Source organism: Prionailurus bengalensis, chromosome A3 (assembly GCF_016509475.1).
Source record: "Prionailurus bengalensis isolate Pbe53 chromosome A3, Fcat_Pben_1.1_paternal_pri, whole genome shotgun sequence".
In the NCBI taxonomy this organism is placed as follows: domain Eukaryota; kingdom Metazoa; phylum Chordata; class Mammalia; order Carnivora; family Felidae; genus Prionailurus; species Prionailurus bengalensis.
Window position 1 is genome coordinate 6932932 of NC_057354.1, and position 21160 is coordinate 6954091.

Sequence of the window (21160 nt, forward strand, 5' to 3'; positions counted from 1 at the left end):
TTTTATGAATGCCTCAATACATGAGTGTTTCTTAAAAGAGAAAGCCGCATTATTTTTTTCTTAATTCTGTTTGACTAGCATAAGGCTGGATGTATTCACTGATCGATATAGTAACGGTAGCTAATGGTTACAAATTCTTATTGTTGTGCTAAGCACTCTGTATAGGTTACCTAAATTACCCTCAAAACGACTCTAAGTGGTAAATAGTCTGCTCATTCCCAATTTATACATGAAGACACTGAGGCCAATAAAGATTAAGAAATGTGTTCAAGAACACATATGTAAGTACATAGGGATCTCACGTGACCCCGGATCCTTCTACTTTGAGTCATTGCCACAAAATTTCGTTGTCCAGAATCTGCTTAAAAAAGTACAGTGTGCCCAGGATTCTCTCAGAACTTAACCCCATAGTAGTGATTCTTATATTTGGGGTTGGCTGTACAATTTCAATTATTTTTAACTTCTTTTTTTTTTAAGTTTATTTATTATTTTGAGAGAGAGGGAGTGTGCACATGAGCAAATGGGGGGTGGCAAATGGAGGGAGAGAAAGAGAGAGAGAGAGAGAGAGAGAGCGGGCCAGGGAGGTGCAGAGTGAGGGAGAGAAAGAGAATCCCAAGCAGGCCCCCTACTGTTAGCACAGAATCCAATGTGGGGCTTGAACTCACGAACCGTGAGATCATGACCTGAGCCAAAACCAAGAGTCAGAAGCTCAACTGACTGAGCCACTAGGCACCCTGATCGTGATGCTTTTGAAATGTGCTGACAAGCTATTTGTAGAATGTCCCTCAACTTGGGACATTCTGACATTTCCTCATGATGGCTCAGGTTATGCGTGTTTGGAAAAACAACATAAATCATCTTATGGCTCAAGAGCTTTGAATCAGGAGGTACATGGCATCACTTCTTCCCATTACTGGTCATATGCACTTTGATTACTTAGTTAAGATAGTTTCCTGTAGGTTTCTCCACTGTTGTTACTAATTTTCTTTTGCAAATGATCATCTTGTGGTGAGATCCTATGAAGTCTCCTGTAAGTATCCTGCTGATCATTCTTTGTCCACTAATTATTATTATTATTATTATTATTATTATCATTTTATTGACATATAATCCACACACCATGAAACTCACCCTTTGACATGGACGGTTCAGTGGTTTTTATGGCATTTACAAGGTTGTGCAATCATCACCACTAACTGATTCCAGAACGTTTCATCACCCCAGAAAGATGCCTCATACCATCAGTAGCCACTCTACTACATGGGTCTTGCACATGGAAAGATTTGTAGGGGACCTATTCTTTGTTTCTCAGACTGAATAGAAATTGTTGCTAATTTGAAAATACTCTTACATAATTGAGAAGCAGAGTGCTTTTTGCATTTCCAGATGATCTTTTATTTTTTATTTGTGCATGACATTAAGGTAGTGTCTCTCTTACTTCTCTACTTTCAGCAAACTCTACCTTACTCTACACCATCCAGATGACCCACCAAATTTGTTTCTATGTCATAGATTTCTTTGTAGTTGCGTGAATAAACCTTCAATTGTTGCAAAGGTGTGTTGTACCTAGTGAATAAAATTCTGTATGCTTTGATGGCTCATGGACCACACTACTTTTTTTGCTCTGTTGAAATCTACAGATGTGCAGGAATGCACCAGTGATGCATTATATTCAACCATGCTCCCTGCCTCCCCTGTTGGTCTATTAAGGATGCTTAAGATTTCTTCCCATGAATCTCTAATTGCTAAGCTGAATCTCTAGATCTTATACTGGTATAGATAATTTTTGCTAAGCTGAATCTCTAGATCTTATACTGGTATAGATAATTTTTGAACACTATTCAAGGAATTTACATTTATTTCTAGTAAACTTGATCCTTTTTGGTGTGGCCAATATTTCCAAATCTTAGAGAGATATTTAGCTCGAGTTCTTAGCTTGGTGCATTCTGTAAGTTAGGTGACCAGAGTGATGCTTGGATAAGTGACTATGTATTAAGCGTTTATGGTATGCTGAGAGTCATGTTAGCTTTTCTTCATAAGTTATTCCATTAATATACAGTTTCTTATCCCTGTTATGTTTTACAGTATTATATAACAATGACTGGATGAATTTGCATAAGATTTGGAAGTCAGAATGGCTAGAATCAAACAGACTAGAAGTAACAAGTGTTGGTGACGATGTAGAGAAAAAGGAATTCTTGTACACTGTTGGGGGGAATGCAAATTGGCACAGCAACTGGGCAAAACAGTTTGGAGTTTCCTCAAAAAATTAAAAATACAATTACCATATGATCCAGCAATTCTACTACTGGGTATTTACTCAAAGAAAACAAACACTAATTCAAAAAGATATATAGTATGCATCCCTATGTTTATTGCAGAATTATTTATAATAACCAAGATATGGAAGCAACCCAAATGTTCATTGATAGATGAATGGATGAGGAAGGTGTGACAAACACACACACACACACACACACACACACACACAGCGAAATATTACTCAGCCATAAAAAGGATGAGATCTTGCCATTTTCAATAACATGGGTGGATCTAGAGGGTATTATGCTAAATGAAATAAGTCAGTCAGAGAAAGACAAATACTTTATGATTTCACTCACAGAGGGAATTTAAGAATCAAAGCAAATGAGCAAAGATAAAAAGAAACAAAAACACTTTTTTAAAATTTGTTTTTGCATTTATTTATTTTTGAGAGACAGAGAGAGACAGCGTGAGCAGGGGAGGGGCAGAGAGAGAGGGAGACACAGAATCAGACACAGGCTCCAGGCTCTGAGCTGTCAGCACAGAGCCTGACGCAGGGCTCAAACCCATGAACCGTGAGATCTGAGCTGAAGTTGGACACTTAACCGACTGAGAACTATGGCCTTGGTGGGATCTAATCTGAGATCAGAGTCCAAAATCCTTGCTTTCAACCTCCAATCTCTATGGCTGAGGGTATTAGAATTACAGTGACCATATAGTTTGTTTGCCCAGGCCAGTTCTAGTGTCCCATGACACTTGCCATTTGTTTCAGACGATGTCATTTTGTTTGAAAATGACTGGTCATTCTAGTCATTACCTGGATTGTATTTCACCACTTCTGTGGCCCTGTGTGGGTCTTGCTGAGAAAAAAGATTTGTAGGGGACCTGGTCAGCCCAATTTTTTCATATTCTTTGCCCATATTTGCTAGCTCAGAAATGGGATGCAAACACATACATGATGTTACTCACAGCTGAGGCTGGACTCAGGAGGACTGGCAGGGGTTCAAGGACCTGGAGAGCTATAGAGTGGTATCTGCATTGGAAGCAGTTCACCAGGACCATTGGATCCAGGCTTAGGGAAGAAGCAGGTAAGTCATAACAGGGAGAGGGACCAGAACACCTGGCAAGTTTTCAAGGTTCTAGATATCAAGATGTATTTAAGGAACAGTGCCAGGGGCTCCTGGATTGCTCAGTTAGCTGAGCGTCTGAGTCTTGATTTCGGCTCAGTTCATGATCTCATGGTTTGTGAGATCATGATCTCATGGTTTGTGAGATCAAGCCAGGAGCTCTGCACTGATAACATGGAATCTGCTTGGGATTCTCTCCCTCCCCCCACCCCCTCTTAAAATAAATAAATCAACATTAGGGCAGCTGCATGACTCAGTTCGTTAAGCATCCAACTTCAGTTCAGGTTATGATTTTGTATTCACAAGTTCAAGCCCCACATCAGGCTCTGTGCTGACAGCTCAGAGCCCGGAGCCTGCTTCAGATTCAGTGTCTTCCCTCTCTTTCTGCCCTTGCCTTGCTTGCATTCTGTCTGTCTGTCTCTCTCTCTCTTTGTCTCTCTCAAAAGATAAACATTTAAAATAAATCAACATTAAAAAAAAAGAACAGTGCCAATAGATATGAATGAATGAGATAGGGGGAAAGATGGGTACTTGTGGACAGAATTATTTCAAATATTAGGTCTCAGAGTGTGGGCAGTTTGCAACACGCAACATGGCTTAACGTGTGGGCTTTGGAGGCACATACAACTAGATTGGTATTTTGGACTCGGTGTGACTTTTACAAATGGAGATAATAATCATAACTCCTTATGTAGTATAACACTTTACTCTAGCTCTCTGTGATACATCATCTCCCATGTTGTTCAGGAAGCATGTTTGTGATTTGCGTTTCATTTGAACTACAACTATGTGGTTGGAGATTATTGGCCTGGGTTACAGCTTTTAAGAAACCAAGTTTTGCTGAACTCAGCAAGGCTCCTCTTGCTGTCTTGGGAGCCCTGCCTATTCACACTGTGTCAGCAAACTCCAGTTGAGGAATACAGTAACTCAAACACCCCCAAAAGCATGTAACTCACTTAACACCTTCCCAATGGGAACACAGGACCAACTCATGCATACTAGATGGATAGGCAGTACAGAAAGCTGAATGGGCTTAGAAATAGTGTAATTTATGCAAGAAAACCTTTTTTATGTTCAAAGATAAAGTCATAAATCTCTTTTAGTTATTCATATGCAAATGTTGAAAGGCTCACATAGTCCTATAATGGATGAGAGTCCATAATGACTTGTGTCCTGTTCAAATTTAATGGAGGAGAAACACACATACACACACACACCCAGAATTTCTTTGGGGTTGGTCACAGTACACAGAGGTAAAAGGTGTTGGTGGAAGACACACATCTCTTAGAGTATATGCACCAAACATAGTCTAAAGGTTTAATAGCAAAATAATTATTTATAGTCAACAATTCTCAATTATTTAAGGACCTTGCCTTGCTGACTCTTGCACTCAATTTCACTACTTGCTTTCATTAGAGAGTGGACCAGGAAAATAGCCGACAACAATAATTTCAGTTTGCTCCTTTGTTTTTGTATAGTGTGATTATACATTTCAAATTGTTCTCAGAGACTTTATATAATTATTTCTCTTAACAGCCTTGATAGTAAATTAGTTTTTATGTAATTGACAACACTAAGTGGCTTACTCCACAGCAAGTAAGTTAAAGAAAAAGGACCCAAAACTGGTCATGTAATTCCTAGTACTAGTTCATACTAGTATTTTTACGTATACTAGTCTATATAAGGTATGTATTTTATATACTCAAACTTTTATTTGAGTATAGTTGACAATGTTACATTAGTTTCATGTGTGCACCAGTTATTCAACTTCTATTTACTTATGCTCTACTCACCATAAGTGTAGCCTCCATCTGTCATTGTACAACGCTATTACAATATCGTTGATGGTGTTCCCTATGCTGTGTCTCTTATTCCTGTGACTTGTTTATTCTATAATTGGAAGCCTGTATCTCCCACTCTGCTTCACCTGTTTTGCTCATCCCCAACCCCCTTTTCTCGGGCAACCATCATTTTGTTCTCTGTATTTATCTGATTCTGCTTTTTGTTGTTTATTTATTCACTGTTTTTGATTTTTAGATTTTACACATGAGTGAAATCATATGGTGTTTACCTTTCTCAGTCTATGCATTTCACTTAGTATAATACCCTCTTGATCCATCCATGTTGTTGCAAATGATAAGATCTCATCCTTTTTATGGCTGCATAATATTTCATTGTGTATATGTACAGCCCCTGTGAGAGACAGTATGGAGGATCCTCAAAAAATTAGAGAGAATTCTGGTAAGGCAAATCACAATTGCCCACTATGCTAGATCAGTGGGTAGGAGATAAGGGTATGAAATTATCATCTGAAAAAAAGCTATGGGGGTGGGGGGCCAGGATAATCACCTGGGCCAAAAATAACTAACTCTGTATTTCCCAAAGATTCCCTCTGGGTACCCTCTGTATTAATTTCCCTATAGTCCCAATGGTTTTAAAGAAAATTTTCAAAACACATTGAATTTCTTAAGTAATAGTTGATTTTCCTATTTTTGTTAATTGTTTACTGACTCGTATAATTTGGACCACACAGAGTGGCTATAACATAACCCAAACCAGACAACCAGTGCAAGATGTGACTTCTATTTAAAGTTCCTAAAAGAATTTTTAAAATATTGAAGTCAGTTCCTGTAACCCAATGATCTCTTAGGTATCTGGAACCCATGCCCGACATGCCTGGTCTAGATAACTTGTATGTTTGGGGGCCTTTCTGTTGTGGCTGCTGACCCCCCAGGCTCTTGTAATTCTATTCTTCCATTGTTCTGACAAAAGGTGACAAGACAAGGAGGTTGTGGATACCACTTGAGGACCTGACTTGATTTTACTGATCCAAGCTTTCTCTTTCCTTTTTATAAGTAATCTAGTAGATTGTTTAAATGGATCCTGAAAGTGAGTCTCCCAGCCTGGGGTGTAGGATTACAGAAAGTGATAAAGAAAAAGGCAAAACTGTGAGTGAGACTTCTCTCTGGATAACTTTCATTCTTAACAGGTGTCAGAAAATTCTGTCCGCCCCCCCCCCCGCCTTTGAAAATAGATTCCAGTGTCAACCATCAACTCTTGGTTGGAAGTCCAAGGGACCTTAACGTCTTGCCTAAATTATTGCAGTAATTTCCTGTCTCATGGTCCCTTCACTCGTCCCCTTTACAATCTCTGCTCAACCTTATAAATGGAATGATCTTTGTAAAACACACCTAGAGACCCACCATTCTGCATTGCCCCTGTCCAAGCCATCATCATCTCTCATTTGCATTATTCAAGTAGCCCCCTATCTGGCCAACTTGCTTCTGCCCTTGCCCCCTACAGTCCAGTCTCCTCCAACATGCCAGATGTGCCCTTGCCTCAGGGAATTTTCACTTCCTGACTCTCTGCCTGGAATGCTTTCTGCTCAGACCTCTGCATGACTCTCCCTACCCTCCTTAGATCTTCTTCCAAAGGCCAACTTTTCAGTGAAGCCATCCATGGCCACCGTGTTACTTTCCTCTTCTGCCCTAGAAAATCGCCACTAAATTAGTGTTTTGTGACCTAAAACTACACAAGTGTATTATCTTCCCTTTCTGGAGGTCAAAGTGCAGAATGGTTTTCACTGGGCTCAAGTCAAAGTGTCAGCAGATCTTTGTTTCCTCCGGAGGCTCTGGTGGAGAATTAGTTGCCTTGCCTTCTTCCAGCTTCTAGAGACTGTTCACATTCCTTTGTCATGGTTCCTTCCCGCGATCACATCAGCTCAACATCCTGTCTCTCCACGTCTTCTTTGGACATCTGTGATTACATTAGGTCAGCCCAGATCATCCAGGATAATCTCCTCAGCCGCAAGATCCTTAACTGAATCACACCTGCAAGTTTCTTTTACTGTATCAGGTCACATACTCACAGATTTCTGGGATTAGGATGTGAGCCGTTTCTGGGAGACCAGTATTCTGCCCACCACAGCCACCCTAATGTAAATTAGCATGCTTCTGAGAACACATTCAGTCCCTTCCATCTGTCATGCTTTTCTTTTTTATTATTATTATTTTACTTATTTGCTTATCGACTGTCGAGTAGCTTAGAAAGTAAGCAACTTGAGGCCTGGGATTTTATCTGCTAGATCTCCGGGGCCTGGAACAGAACCTCCCAGGTATTAAGCATTCAATATATTTTTTTGAATATAGTTTTTTAAAGTAATTTTGTTCATCAGTATGTCATCCCCCCCAAACATAAGCAGCATCAAAGATGATTTCACAGGGTTTCTATTTGGGGCTTCTGTAAATGCTGACAAAGACCAAAACTTCAAATGCCATTATTCACCCAATACTTGGCTTTTCTGCTTAATATAGACAACAGGGAGGAGAGAGCTGGGTGTCACATACCTGTGAGTGTCACTGCCGCAGCCATGCTGTGCGCAGTTGGACCTGAAGCTTCAACATAGACCATCTGACACTTGTCTCATTATACCCTCCATCTGTGATATGATTCCTGTACCTGGGAGAAAAAAAAATCAATTTTAAAAGAGCAACTTATTATTAGTCTTGGAAATAAAACGAGGGCTTTGTACTTCATGATTTTAATTAACGCTTGCCTTAAATTCTTTTTTAGTTGTTATATTTGCTCTAGGGAAAACAACCTATAATAGGATTTTTGAATTTGGCCATTTAAGGGTGTTATGTGTTTGCAATCATAGTAGCCCCTAATGAAAAATGGAGAAGTCCTTCTGAACTTTTCAATACAAATTATGTAAAACAATTCAAACATTATTACTTCAAAATTTTGAAATATGTAATAATTTTAATTTTTGAATAAGTAATACAAGCACATAGTACATAATTTAAAAGGTCAAAGAGTATACTGTAGGCTCTTGCCCAGTACTGTTTAATAGAACTTTCCAGAGTGATGGAAATGTTCTCTTTCGGTGCTGTTTAATACAGTCACCAGTAGCCACATGAGACAACCGAACACTCGGAATGTGGCTAGTACAACTAAAGAACTGAATTCTTAATTTTAATTAATTTTAATTTTAAAACTTCCTGTAGCTGTAATATTGGACAACACAATTCTTGCCGTTAAGACTTTCTTTTGCCAAGCTAGTTCTGTTTCCAGGTTTTATATATTCTTGCATGGGTACTCTACACGCTTGTACACATGTATGCTTATTTTATGAAAATTGTTTTTCTTTGCCCTCCCCCCCCATGGTGTGATCCTGATGCATGGAAGCTAAGTCAGTATGGGTCTGCTGGGGAGGATCCTGCCTCTCTGATTGAGCCCACAAACTTAGGCTTGTAGAGAATCATGGACACACAGTAAGGGACATGGACTCCTGGGTGGTGGCCAATTCCCTCACTGTCCCAGACCAGGAAATGCCAGCCTCCTTGGTCAGTCTTTTCCCTCTAATGCCTTCCTGGATCTATCCTAAGAAATTTATTCAACAAAATTCAAAACAGAAAGGCTCTCTGGGGACGTTTCATCATCACGTGAATGGCAATGAATGACTTCACATGCATGAATATAACATACAGCCGTTTCACCTGGATGTCCAGGCAGTGGATTTTTCCTACATCACAGAATTGCATGTCAGGTTATCCCTTGTGAATTGCCTTTGTGAGTAAGCTGGTTAGTGATAGGGCGCAGTTTGATAAGAAGCCAAAGAGGAACTGATCTCTCTTCATTTTTCTTGTTTAAATTTTCCCAGCTATCTAGTAGCAGAGATTTTCTAAGAGGTCATTTGAAATGGGTAATAAATGTTTCTTTATTACATGGGAGTCTCCGAGACACTCTTCAAAAGACAGTTGTATGGCAGCAAAGGAGTGGTGGAACAATTTCTTTTTGCCCCAATGAGCAGGGAGATCACTCCTTTGTATCTTTCACCTTTGGAAGAGGTCTGTAAAGATAAATTGCTCCCGATGTTCTTTTCTTCCTAATCTCTTTCTCCAGTAAGACGTCAGCCTCATCTACTGAATATTTAGATAAATGTTTAAACCTGTCTGGTGCATATTGATTTTTTACATACAGCTTAATAGTTTCTATAAGATGGCATATGGAGAAAAATACAAAGTGGTGAGTGATAAGCACTGGAAATATCATTGCATGAAAATAATAGTTGTTTCCATTAACATCCTTCCATTTAGCTCATGTGCACACAGACATGTAGAGAAACATGCAGGGAACTCATGTATATGACATTATAGATTATATGTGGTTCTGCAAATGATTTTTTAAACAAAATTCAGCAATATCATGGATATATTTCTAGCTCAAAATATTATGAAAAGAACAAACATCTATTAAGTATTCATTCATTCATGTGATAAATATTTTTGAGCAACTATCAGGCTTACGACAAGCTTTTTAAGTGCATTATCTCATGTAATTTCTACAACAACTCTGAGATGATTACTTTTGGAGAGGTGAACTTGTTCAAGGTAATGCAGCTGCTAAATAGTAGGATGGGGACTTGAACCCTGGTTTATCTGATACCATTGTCTGTGACCTTAAACATTACGTTTTACTGTCTACATGATGATTTTTAAAGACTGGTTTACAATCCGTTGTGTTATGTCTCATAATTTATTTAGCATGGCTGGTAAAATCTTTATCACATTCAATTATCTAACTCTGGAGACAGGATACCATCCAGAAAGACGACTGGTCTACCCCTTCGAGTCCAATTCCTCTGCTTCATTTCAGAATTGCCAGGCTTTAAACTTTCTTTTTTTTTTTTCCCTCCCTAAGAATTTTTTTTTTTAATTTTTTTTTTCAACGTTTATTTATTTTTGGGACAGAGAGAGACAGAGCATGAACGGGGGAGGGGCAGAGAGAGAGGGAGACACAGAATCGGAAACAGGCTCCAGGCTCCGAGCCATCAGCCCAGAGCCTGACGCCGGGGCTCGAACTCACGGACCGCGAGATCGTGACCTGGCTGAAGTCGGACGCTTAACTGACTGCGCCACCCAGGCGCCCCATCCCTCCCTAAGAATTTTATAGAAATACTCTTATGATGATATGAAAGAGAATGAAAGCAATTTCTCCATGACGCTGGCATTAGTCTTTCCCATCTATCGAAGTAAAATTATTAGTAGCAATAACAACACCCTGACATACAAACTTGCAGTTCTCCTCGCTGCTCCTCCCAGAGCATTCAGAACAAAGTTCCCAAATAAGGAATTGTCAACTCGTCTTTAAGAGATGAGCAGGTCTTCTTTGTCTCCAGATGAAGTTGTTAATCACCCATTTTTCATTCTCCAAAAGCCCCCAGTTGTTTCATTAGCTGACAGGAGCAAATGCCAGCTCATTTTCTATTAAAATACAGGGCCGGTGTGAAATTCCATCTTTTCTCAGAGAGTACGTTGGTCTTTGATGGATAATGTTTTAGCTGAAGACAAAATCTCTGCCGTCACTATCTGTCTCCCCCAGACCTGGTAAATAACAAGAAAAAAATATCCCATGGTGAGCTATTAAATAACCAAAGACTTCACATTTGTTTAGTATGTAGGGAAGATTTTGAAGATATCTGAACTATTGAATACTTGTCAAGACATCATCCAAACACCACCATAAAATAATTCCACTTTTAACTTGTTACTTTGTCTAATATCCATAATGATATCTAAAAATGCTTTGTGTGTATTTTTACCTGTGTCTTACAATTGAAGGATGAGTTACTGCATTTCACCTAAATTGAGCCCCCAAAACTATACTCATTATGAGAGAATAAAAAGTATGTAACTGAATTGCAAAGTAGGTCACGCACTCCCATTGGCAAAACTTTAACATAATCCAAGTTCGTAAGAATGAGAATAGTGGGAGTTTATTTGTGTGTCTGCATCTTAGTTAGGAAATAAATTGACCTCAATATAAATATAATGGGTCTTGATTAAAGCCTGAGCTGCCCTCCCCTTTCCATGAAGAGAGAACCAATGCCTTTTCTTTGAGATGAGTTCTTACTCATCCTAGGACACCTTAGCTAGAGGTTCAAAGGCTATTTTGATATCAACAACACATTTACTGTAATGGCTAAAGATAAAAATGACTTGAAATAAGGTTCTAAGCTTAGATTTGGATAATCACAATTGGTAATTACCTTGGTGTTTTCTCACTTTGCTTTTCTTGCTCCTTGAAGCCTCATCTCTGGACATTTCTCCTTTCTCTAGAGATTGGTTAGGAGATTAAAAATAGACCCCCCCCCCCAAAAAAAAAAACACCACAGATACAAATGTGAATAACCTAGACTTTTTTTTAAACCTAAAATTCTCCAGGGCCTGAACCATCACTTCTTTGTCACTTGAAATCTGAAATGTTACTCATCGTAGAAAGGCAGGAAGGCAGTCAACAGGCAGAAGTCATGGAAAACTCTAGAGAACCTAGTCTTGTTGTTTGTTGATGTGCTTGTTGCTACTTTTTATTTTCATACAAATGTAAACTTGCTTTTGTCTTGTAAGAGCTGATGTTTGGTAAACCAACGCTCGACTCCTGAAATTCAGCTCTATTCCCTTAATGATATCTAATTTTTATTAAACCTAGGACTTTATGAAATGATAAAAAAATGTTTTGAGAAGAAACAAAGGATATGTTGCCATAGGCAATGTGCTCTATATCATTTACTACCCGTTTACTTCCGATTTACTACCAAGTTGCTTATTTACTTCCACATACACACATATCTAGACCCACATACAGATTCACACATTCACTTCAATATGTAACAACTAGAATATCTGTATGTTAATGAATATTGTATACCTAGCTGCATCTAAGTAAGGAGATAGTGCACACTGATTCAATTCTAAAAATACATGTATCTGTGGATCTATCTATCTATATCTATCATATAGATGTCATTGGATCTTGTTCCCCATTATTTCAGTAGAACTTAGAAAACTGACTGGTACCTGGTAGGCATAACATAAATATTTGTTGACTATATACCTGAATGACTAGAGTTTAGTTTTGTTCTAAACTATCAGCTGTCTTTCCCTAAGATATTAGCAAACCTTTTGCCCTTAAAAGGTCAAAAAAAATTATTTTAACTTCTAACAATAGTGCAGAAAAGATATTTTAAAAAATCTCCTATTATGAGACAACTGGAAAAGGTAGATAAACATATGCAACAAGCATCTTATTAATGTTGGGCTGAACTAAAAAAAAAAAAGAAGAAAGGAAATCCCTAAAGAGGGATCTGAAAACCAGAGGCGGGTTCCCCACAGAGATGGACACAGGCCCTGTTGCTATGGCAACTGTGTAGGTATCACCTGTTGCTCTGGGCTCTGTTTCCTCCGAGCTTCTCTTCAAAATCATTTCTTTGGGATCCCTTAAAAGCTGGTTTGTGGCTAGTCTGACCAATGACAGGCATCTATAGAAAATTGTAGGGCAGACGGGGTGCGTGGGTGGCTCAGTCAGTTAAGCATCTGACTTCGGCTCAGGTCATGATCTCGCAGTTTATGAGTTCAAGCTCCGCGTTGGGCTCTGTGCTGACAGCTCAGAGCCTGGAGCCTGCTTTGGATTCTGTGTCTCCCTCTATTTCTGCCCCTCCCCTGCTCCCACTCTGTCTTTCTCTCCCTCAAAAATAAGTTAAAAAACATTAAAATTTTTTTTAAAAAGTTAAAAGAAAATTGGAGGGCAGAAAGGAGAAACCAGTGTATTTCTCTCCCTCTCCTGCTCAAGGGGGCATTTTCAGACAATAGTTTTCCCATTTTCCATGACTCCAGCTTCTGGCTGGGAAGCTCTCTCTCTGTTGCCTGAGTTCCCCCAGAACAGTGCCTCTTGTGGTTCTGGCCTTTACTTAATGGTTCTAGCTTCTGGGTTGTGGTAACACGACCTCCTCCAAGGGTCTATCCTTTGTGTGCCAGCAACTTCCTGCTGTTGAAAACCTCTGGATTGTTTCCCCTGTTTGTCTCTCCTCCTCTTCCACGACTTAGGTAAACAGTGTGTTTAGCAGCATTCTTGGTCTTTACCCCTACTAGATGCTATTAGCACCCATTTTTTAAATATTTGTTTTATTTTTGAGAGAGAGGGAGAGAGAGAGAGAACAGGGGAGGGGAGGGACAGAGAGAGGGAGACACAGAATCCGAAGCAGGCTCCAGGTTCCGAGCTGTCAGCACAGAGCCCAATGTGGGACTCGAACCCACGAACCATGAAATTATGACCTGAGCCGAAGTTGGATGGTTAACTGACTGAGCCACTCAGGCACCCCTGTTAGCACCCAGTTTTGATAAGCAAGAATGTCTCTAGAAATGCCAAATGCCCTGGGTGGGGGGCAGAAGTTCCCAGCTGAGAGTCACTACCCTAGATAAAGTCCTACCACACATTACCTCACAATCGAAAATTATAAGATATATGAGGAAATAAGCCATCATCAGCAGGGATCAGCAAAATGATAGCCTTGATACATTCAGATAATGGAATTATTGGAAAAAGATGAGGAAACAGCACTTAAAATTTTAAAGACATTAAAGAAAAAAAATTTTAAAAACCTGAGGTAGGAACAAGATGACCAGAAAAAAGAAGATCGGGTGATGACGTTGATAATAATAGTAAGGAGGGAGAGAAAAAGGAGAGAGAGGGTTTAAGACACAGGATTTTGAAAAAATGCATAGACTATAAAGCAAAGGGAGGATGTGAAGAGTAGTGATGATGGCTGAGAATTTCAAGGATTGACAAAGAACACAAATTATTTTTTTTTAAGTTTATTCATTTATTTTGAGAGAGAGAGAGCAGGGGAGGGGCAGAGAGAGAGGGAGAGAGAGAATCCCAAGCAGGCTCTGTGCTGACAGTGCAGAGCCTGACTCAGGGGTCAGTCCTACAGACCACAAGATCATGACCTGAGCCGAAAGAGTTGGCAGGCTTAACCAAATGAGCCACCCAGGTGCCCCAAAGAACACAAATTCTTATAGGCATTTTATGATATCTAAAAACAGGTGTTGGCACATGGTGAGGCTAACTTAGCAATGTTAACGATCATTATGATACCACTGTGTTAATTTTACCATGAACACAGGCTGCTGTTAGGATCCATACAATTGTAGCACTTTACAGGATGAGGCTTGCTTCTGCACCTGCTCTGAAAAAGACCCTCGTCAGACTTTTCCTTTCCTCTCCTTTTTCTCTTCTCTCTCTCCCTCTTTCTCATGGACTGTAGCAAGAAAAAATTTTAATAAGCTCCATATTGGGAAAAGTCCACCTCCATGATAGAAACTTCCTTTTATTTTAAGTTAAAAAATGTTTTATTTCATTTATTTTAAGGGGGGGGGGCAGGGGCAGCACAAGAGAGATACAGAGAATTTGAAGCAGGCTCCGAGCTATCAGCACAGAGCCTAATGTGGGGCTCAGACTCACAAGCTGTGAGATCATGACCCAAGCTGAAATCAAGAGTCGAGTGCTTAACTGACTGAGCCACCCATGCCCCTAAAGTCTTCCTTTTAAAATCACCCTAAAAATTCTGTGATGGTGTGTGTTCTGAGACTGCCTGGGTGCTCTTCCTTCCACAGTCCTTGTGTCCCCAAAGGGTTTGCTTCTTTCTTAATTTGTGATTGCTGATACATTTATTGGATATACATACAGTGGTGGATTCTGAAATACAAAATTACTATCCATCATCCGTCAACTTCTGGGTAGCATGTGACAAAAGAAATTTAATTCCAGTCCTTCTAGAGTCCCCTGGATCTGACTGACTGAAGATAAAAATAGGAACAATGTGGCAACTTGGAAAAGGGCCCTACGTGTGTCAGACATTTTGAATACGTTTAGCCGCACAGTGTGCAGGTGAAATGAACTTAAATACTTGAGAGAACTATCATACAGTTTCCAGGAAATAAATAGCTGACAGTCGCACAGAACTACAGGCTTATGCTTCAGAAGGTGTAGGGGAGCCAGAAAAAGGCCTTTAGGGGAAACTAAGAGCTGGTACAGCTTTGTCTTTCAAGAGGACATGAGATCTTCCAGTTTTAAGCAACAAACAGCCCTGAAGCATCAGAGGAAAAGCCCCTTTAAGACATAGATTGGCTATAAGAATGGAGGAAGTTTTGGGGAAAAATGCTGCATTCTCAAGAAGATTCACTAGAATAGTACATTTACACTGTTATAATAAGCAGGTAGAAGGACTGATCTGCCCCGGAAAAGTCTGCCTGGACATTCAAATAGTGACCGAGGTTTGGGGCGTCTGGGTGGCTCAGTCAGTTGAGGGAGTCCAACTCTTGATTTTGGCTCGGGTTATAATCCCTAGGTCGTGGGATCGAGCCCCGCAGTGGGCTCTGTGCTGAGCGTGGAGCCTGCTTAAGATTCTCTCTCTCTGTCTCTGCTCTTCTCCCCTGCTTGTGTGCACTCTCTTGCTCTCTAAAATTAAAAAAAAAAAAAAAAAAAAAAGATTGCACTCAGATGGAGATAGTGTACTGCAAAAGGAGAATTTGTCCCATAGAAAGCAAATCAAGAAATCCACCCATAATTCTGAATAGAAAGAACAAGACTTAAAAAGGATGAGCAAAACAAGGTATGGACAGTAGTTTGAGGAAATTTGTGAAACAAGAGTTGTAGGTAGAGGAGACGGACACTTTTCCTTCTTCCCTTTCAGATTCTTTGGCTGGCCTTCTAATTAAATTGACATAAGACAGATTAGCAGGGGAAAAAATGAAGTTAATTACATACCAACGGGGAGCCCTGCAAAGTCATGAGAGGCTCCCCACAGCCGGGAATTGAAGCTGAGAAGCCATCGGAGCTAAGAAGAAGCAGGGAGTGATCTGGGTCTCAGAGAGATGAAGACAAATCACAGGAAGTTGGAAAAAGGAAGTGCTTGGTGAACCTGTGTTTGCCACACCATGTAAAAAAAGTTATTTTCTTATGTAAAAAATGGTTATGTTTGGTACTAGCTCTCCTCCTGGTATAGACTCTGTATCTAAATTTTTTTAGGCAGTTAAGGGGGAGATAAAAAGCTCTTCTTGAGTCTGTTGGACCTTGATTATCTTCAGCTTAGACATAATCTGAGTGGCAAAATGGCACATTCTGGGGCAGCCTGCCCTGAGCCCCCCATGGGAAGAGAGTGCAAACATGGTGCATACAAATGTCAGACACAAAAGACAGAAACTTCACTAAGCTAAAAAATTATAAAATTTCCAAATCAAAAAAGGATCTACAGTTATCATGCCGAATCAAATGAAGTCATTTAGACAAATGGTAATAAAATATTTGAATTTCAAAAATGAAGAAATAACATTTCACATGTGAAGACTTTCAAATACACAGGTTAGCAAAAATGAAGAAAGATCCTGCAAAGAAATTGAAGACTCTGAACAAAATAACAATAAAACAAGAGATAAACATTTAGGGGGATACAGCTAATGCTGTTCTTCAAGAACAATCTCTTTCTCTACATGCTTTTATTATTAAGAGAGAAGAAAAGAAATTGTTGACCAAATTGAAAAGTAATTTTTAGAAAGCTTCTAAGAACAAAAGTAATGAATAGTCTTGTGTGTGCATATGTATGTATGTGTCTATCTATCTATCTATCTAGATATACAGTTTTGCATACTCTTTTCACAGTTTTGGCAATGAATTGAGATAGATTCTAAGAAGTGGGATTTCTGCGTTATAGGATAACATCACACCCTTCCTAGATATTGCCACATTCCTTGCTGGAGGGATCGAATCATTTATAATCTCACTATCTACCTTTCAAAGAGCCTCCTTCCCACAGCCTCACCAACAGCCTGTGTTATCAGTGGTTGACTTTCTGCCTATCTGATAGGTGAAGAGCGGACGGTAGCCTAACACGTAAGCTCATTATCATGAGCAAAGTTAACCTTTTATTCCTCATCTGTTTAAGGGTCGTTTGCATTCTTTTCAATGAACTATGTACTTTTGACTCTTAGTACAACAACAAGAAATGAAGTATTATTGTTTGCCTACAGAAACAACTTCTGAGAACTATGTAAAAATTATTAGAAGAATTAGGAGTGTTTAGTAAAAAGGATTAAATATGAAGTAATTACATGTAAGTCAATATCTTTGTATATAACAGTAAAATGTAGAATAAAATTTACTAAATTGCATTAGCAATAAACTACAACCCCCCTCCCCCCCAAAAAAAGCACCTCAAAGAAATGTGTACTTTTAAAATAAAGATAAAGAAAAACCTTATGGAGACATATATAGTTAACTATCACATAACAAACCATATTTTTGATGGTAAATATCGGTCTTCTAAAGATGTGAAGTCTTCCCAAATTAATTTGTAGCTTTAAAAGAATTTTAATCAAAGTCTCAGAGGAATTCATGTCTCTTTTTCCTCTGTAGTTGACAAAGTAGAATTTAATGTTCACTTGAAAAAATAAATGGTACAGAAGATTGATGAGATTTTTAAAAATAAACAAAGTTAGGGGTGCGTGGGTGGCTCAGTCAGTTAAGTTTCTGACTCTTAGTTTCGGCTCAGGTCATGATCTCATGGTTCATGAGTTTGAGCCCTGAATTGAACTCTAAGCTGACAGCACGGAGCCTACTTGGGATTCTCTCTCTCTCTGCCCTTCCCCCACTCATTCTCTCTCAAAATAAATAAATTTTAAAAATTTTCTTAAAAAAAGAAGCATAATTAGGTGGAGATTCATTACCAGTTATTTAAGTGTTTATAAAATGATAGCAATTAACACAGTGCGATTGTGAACCAAGAAGATACGCAGAGATCAATGGATAAGAAAGGAAATCAGAGAAATAGACTCAATTATTAGATACATGATGAAGGGGCCGTTTCAAGTGCTCTTACAAGTGGGAGTCAGTGTAAGTGCTCTTACAACTTTTTTTTAAGTTATTTTTGCTTGCAAGTAGAAAAACAACCTGAAGGATATATCTCTGGTTGTTGGGAACATTCACCTATCATACAATTCAGGTGTTGAAACATGTAACTTCCTTAATTTTTTCGTAAACAATGCTTTCTCAACTCTTAATTTCTTATTTCTCTGTGTGATGTAAAGCTTAGTCACTGTCAGCATGTGTATGATCCACACCTTCTCTCTTGGATGACCTGAGCTCTGGGTGTGTAGAGGGGACATCGGTGTTTAGTTATGTGCCACCCTGGCCTCTGGGGAAGGGCATGTGGTCTCTGTCAGGACTCTCCTCAGCCTGCTGAGCTTCCACATTGTGGCTTGTCACCACTGGGTCCACCACTGGTATCTCTAGTCCTTCCTTGGCTTCCTCCTTGTGCAGTCAGTGCTGTGTCGAGAGAGTGACTATGTTTTACACCAGACAGTAGTGAGTTCCTTTTAATTTGGCAAGTTTAGGTTTTCTGCTGTCAGACACATATTTGGGAAGAAGGCTTTTTTTCCCCTAAGAAAATGTGTTGTTCATCTAAAATTAAAGATGTATTTTCATGAATGTTAATGAGACATGAGACAGAATTAGGTAAAGAGTCATCCCTTCCTAGTGCTGTTGGGGAAAATTGTGATAAGAGAATTAGCATGACTTCCCTCTGAATATCGTATGATTACTTTTGACTGCATCCCATCTAAGAACATGACAAGGTGTATTGGTTAGAGAAGACTGTGCCATATGCTAGTGCGGGGAAGGAAAAATTCTTCCTCCACCCTTTAGACTCTTCCAGCTGGACTAAGAGTTAAATTGACAGGAGACAGATTAACAGGAATAAAAGTCAGCAAGTTTCATTCCATGTGCCCTGTGGCCCAATAATGAAACTGAGACCTACAGAAATGACCCAGGCAGGCAGCTCTTCTACCTTTTAGACAAGGAGACAATAAATCTGTGAGGAATTGACAGGGCAGTGAAAACTTAACTTTGGGAGCTTCAATTAGTAAGAAATTCCAGATTGAACTTGGGCTGGGGATAGTAAATTAGTAAAAAGTAACAAAGATGGTTTAGATAGCCTTCCTGGCTCTAAATTTCCTATTTTTGGTTATAAGGATAGCTCTTTACCTACTGGTACAGGGAGGGTACTTTTCATATGGGACATTTATTTCCTGCTTTCAGGGGACAGAGGAGAGTCTAAGTGTTCTACTTGCATAGGGTGTCTCTTTTATGACACAGGCTGTAACTTTTATTTCGAATAATCAGTCTTCCAGAGTGGCACATTTTGAGGTGGCCTGTCCTTGGCTCCTAAAATATCAAGAAATGAAAAGGATACTTAGCAAAAAACAGAAACTCTTGAAAAATAAGTTTATTTCCTTATATTCTATATGAAAATAAATTCCAGATGATGTAAAAAGTTAAAGTAAGGGGTGCCTGGGTGGCTCAGTCAGTTGAGCGTCCAACTCTTGACTTCAGCTCAGGTCATGCTCCCAGGGTCAGGGGATTGAGCCCTGCATTGAGGGTGGAGACTGCTTAAGATGATCTCTCTCTGTCTCCCCCGTCCCTCTCCCCTGCTCATGCATGCACGCTCTCTCTCTTTAAAATAAAAAAAAATTTTTTTAAGTAAAAAAACCCCAAACGATAACAATGAAAACAAAAAAGCAACATAAAAACATGTAAAAACAATGACATCGAAAACCAGAAGGAAGATTTGATGAATGCTTAGCAAAAGGTACAGAAGTATGCCTATGTAGACTCCTGGAACTTCTGTAGGGCAAGAAATAAACACCATAAAGTTAAAGCTCAGACGAGAAACTGGAAAATATATTTTCAGCCAACGAGTGGTTTTAATATGGAAAGAGTTCTTACAAACAAGTAAAGAAAATCTTAATGAAAAAAATGGGCAAAGGTTATGAAAAGAAATAGAATTTCACAAAAGAATATACACAATGACCAGAAAATAAATAAAAACCTTTATCTTCGCTAACATTCAAAGACACTGGAAATTAAAGAGTAACACATACATTTATTGCTTATCAAATCAGCACAGAAATTTTAAAAGATTATACATTGCTTAAGGAAATAAAAGTTGTTATCTTTCTGACAGACCGTTTGCCAACGTGTGTGAGAATTTTAAAAAGGCTGATACATGTTTCTCAAGTAGAAGCTATGAGTCACCTGCATAAGAATTGCCTGTGGTGCTTAACCAAAAAAATACGGATTATCTGGCCCCACCTCAGACCTAATGTATCAAAACACCTGGAGTGACAGGTGGATCTGTCGTTTGTAGGTACATCGAGAACACAAAAATGAAGTTTACAGAAAATCATGTTGGAATGACTAGTTTCCCCAAACCCAGTCATTCTGTGTAATAATAATTACATACATTTTTATATTTTTATATTCTTATAAAAGTGAAAAATTGAAATCCACCAAAATGGGCAATGATCAGTGTAGTTCAATAAAAAGTGTAGGTGTATGTAACAGATATTATATATCTAACAGAACCATATTACTTAAAATATATGATAAGAAGATACTCCTGATACAATTTAGATTTATTTTTCCGAAAGGGTATAAAGCTTTATGTACTGTGTTAACTCAAGTTCATACAGCGTGCATTTACACAGAGAAGGGAGTTGACTGCAATAGCCACGTTGCATCAATACTTTCTTTTACCAACTTCCTATTTGTCTATATTTCTAATTTTTCTGCCTTCAAAAGGATGGCTTTCCATATAAATATACAAGTTGGCATTTTCACGAAGAGCATTACTTAAAACAGAGCAGAGCTGTCTTTGTCAGAGAAATGGGATACAGAGCCTTTTAGTTGACCCTGCAGGGCAAGGTGGTCTTACCACCATCTTCCTGGGGCTTAAGTGAACTTTTTACTATTTGTAGCGTTGAGCTTGCCTCACCCACCTGCTCTACCGCCTTTAAGCAGGACTCCTTCATCAACCTGGCTCTCCAGGAGTACTGTAATTACAGTGTTTATGAACTTATAATTGTGTGGGCTGAGATACC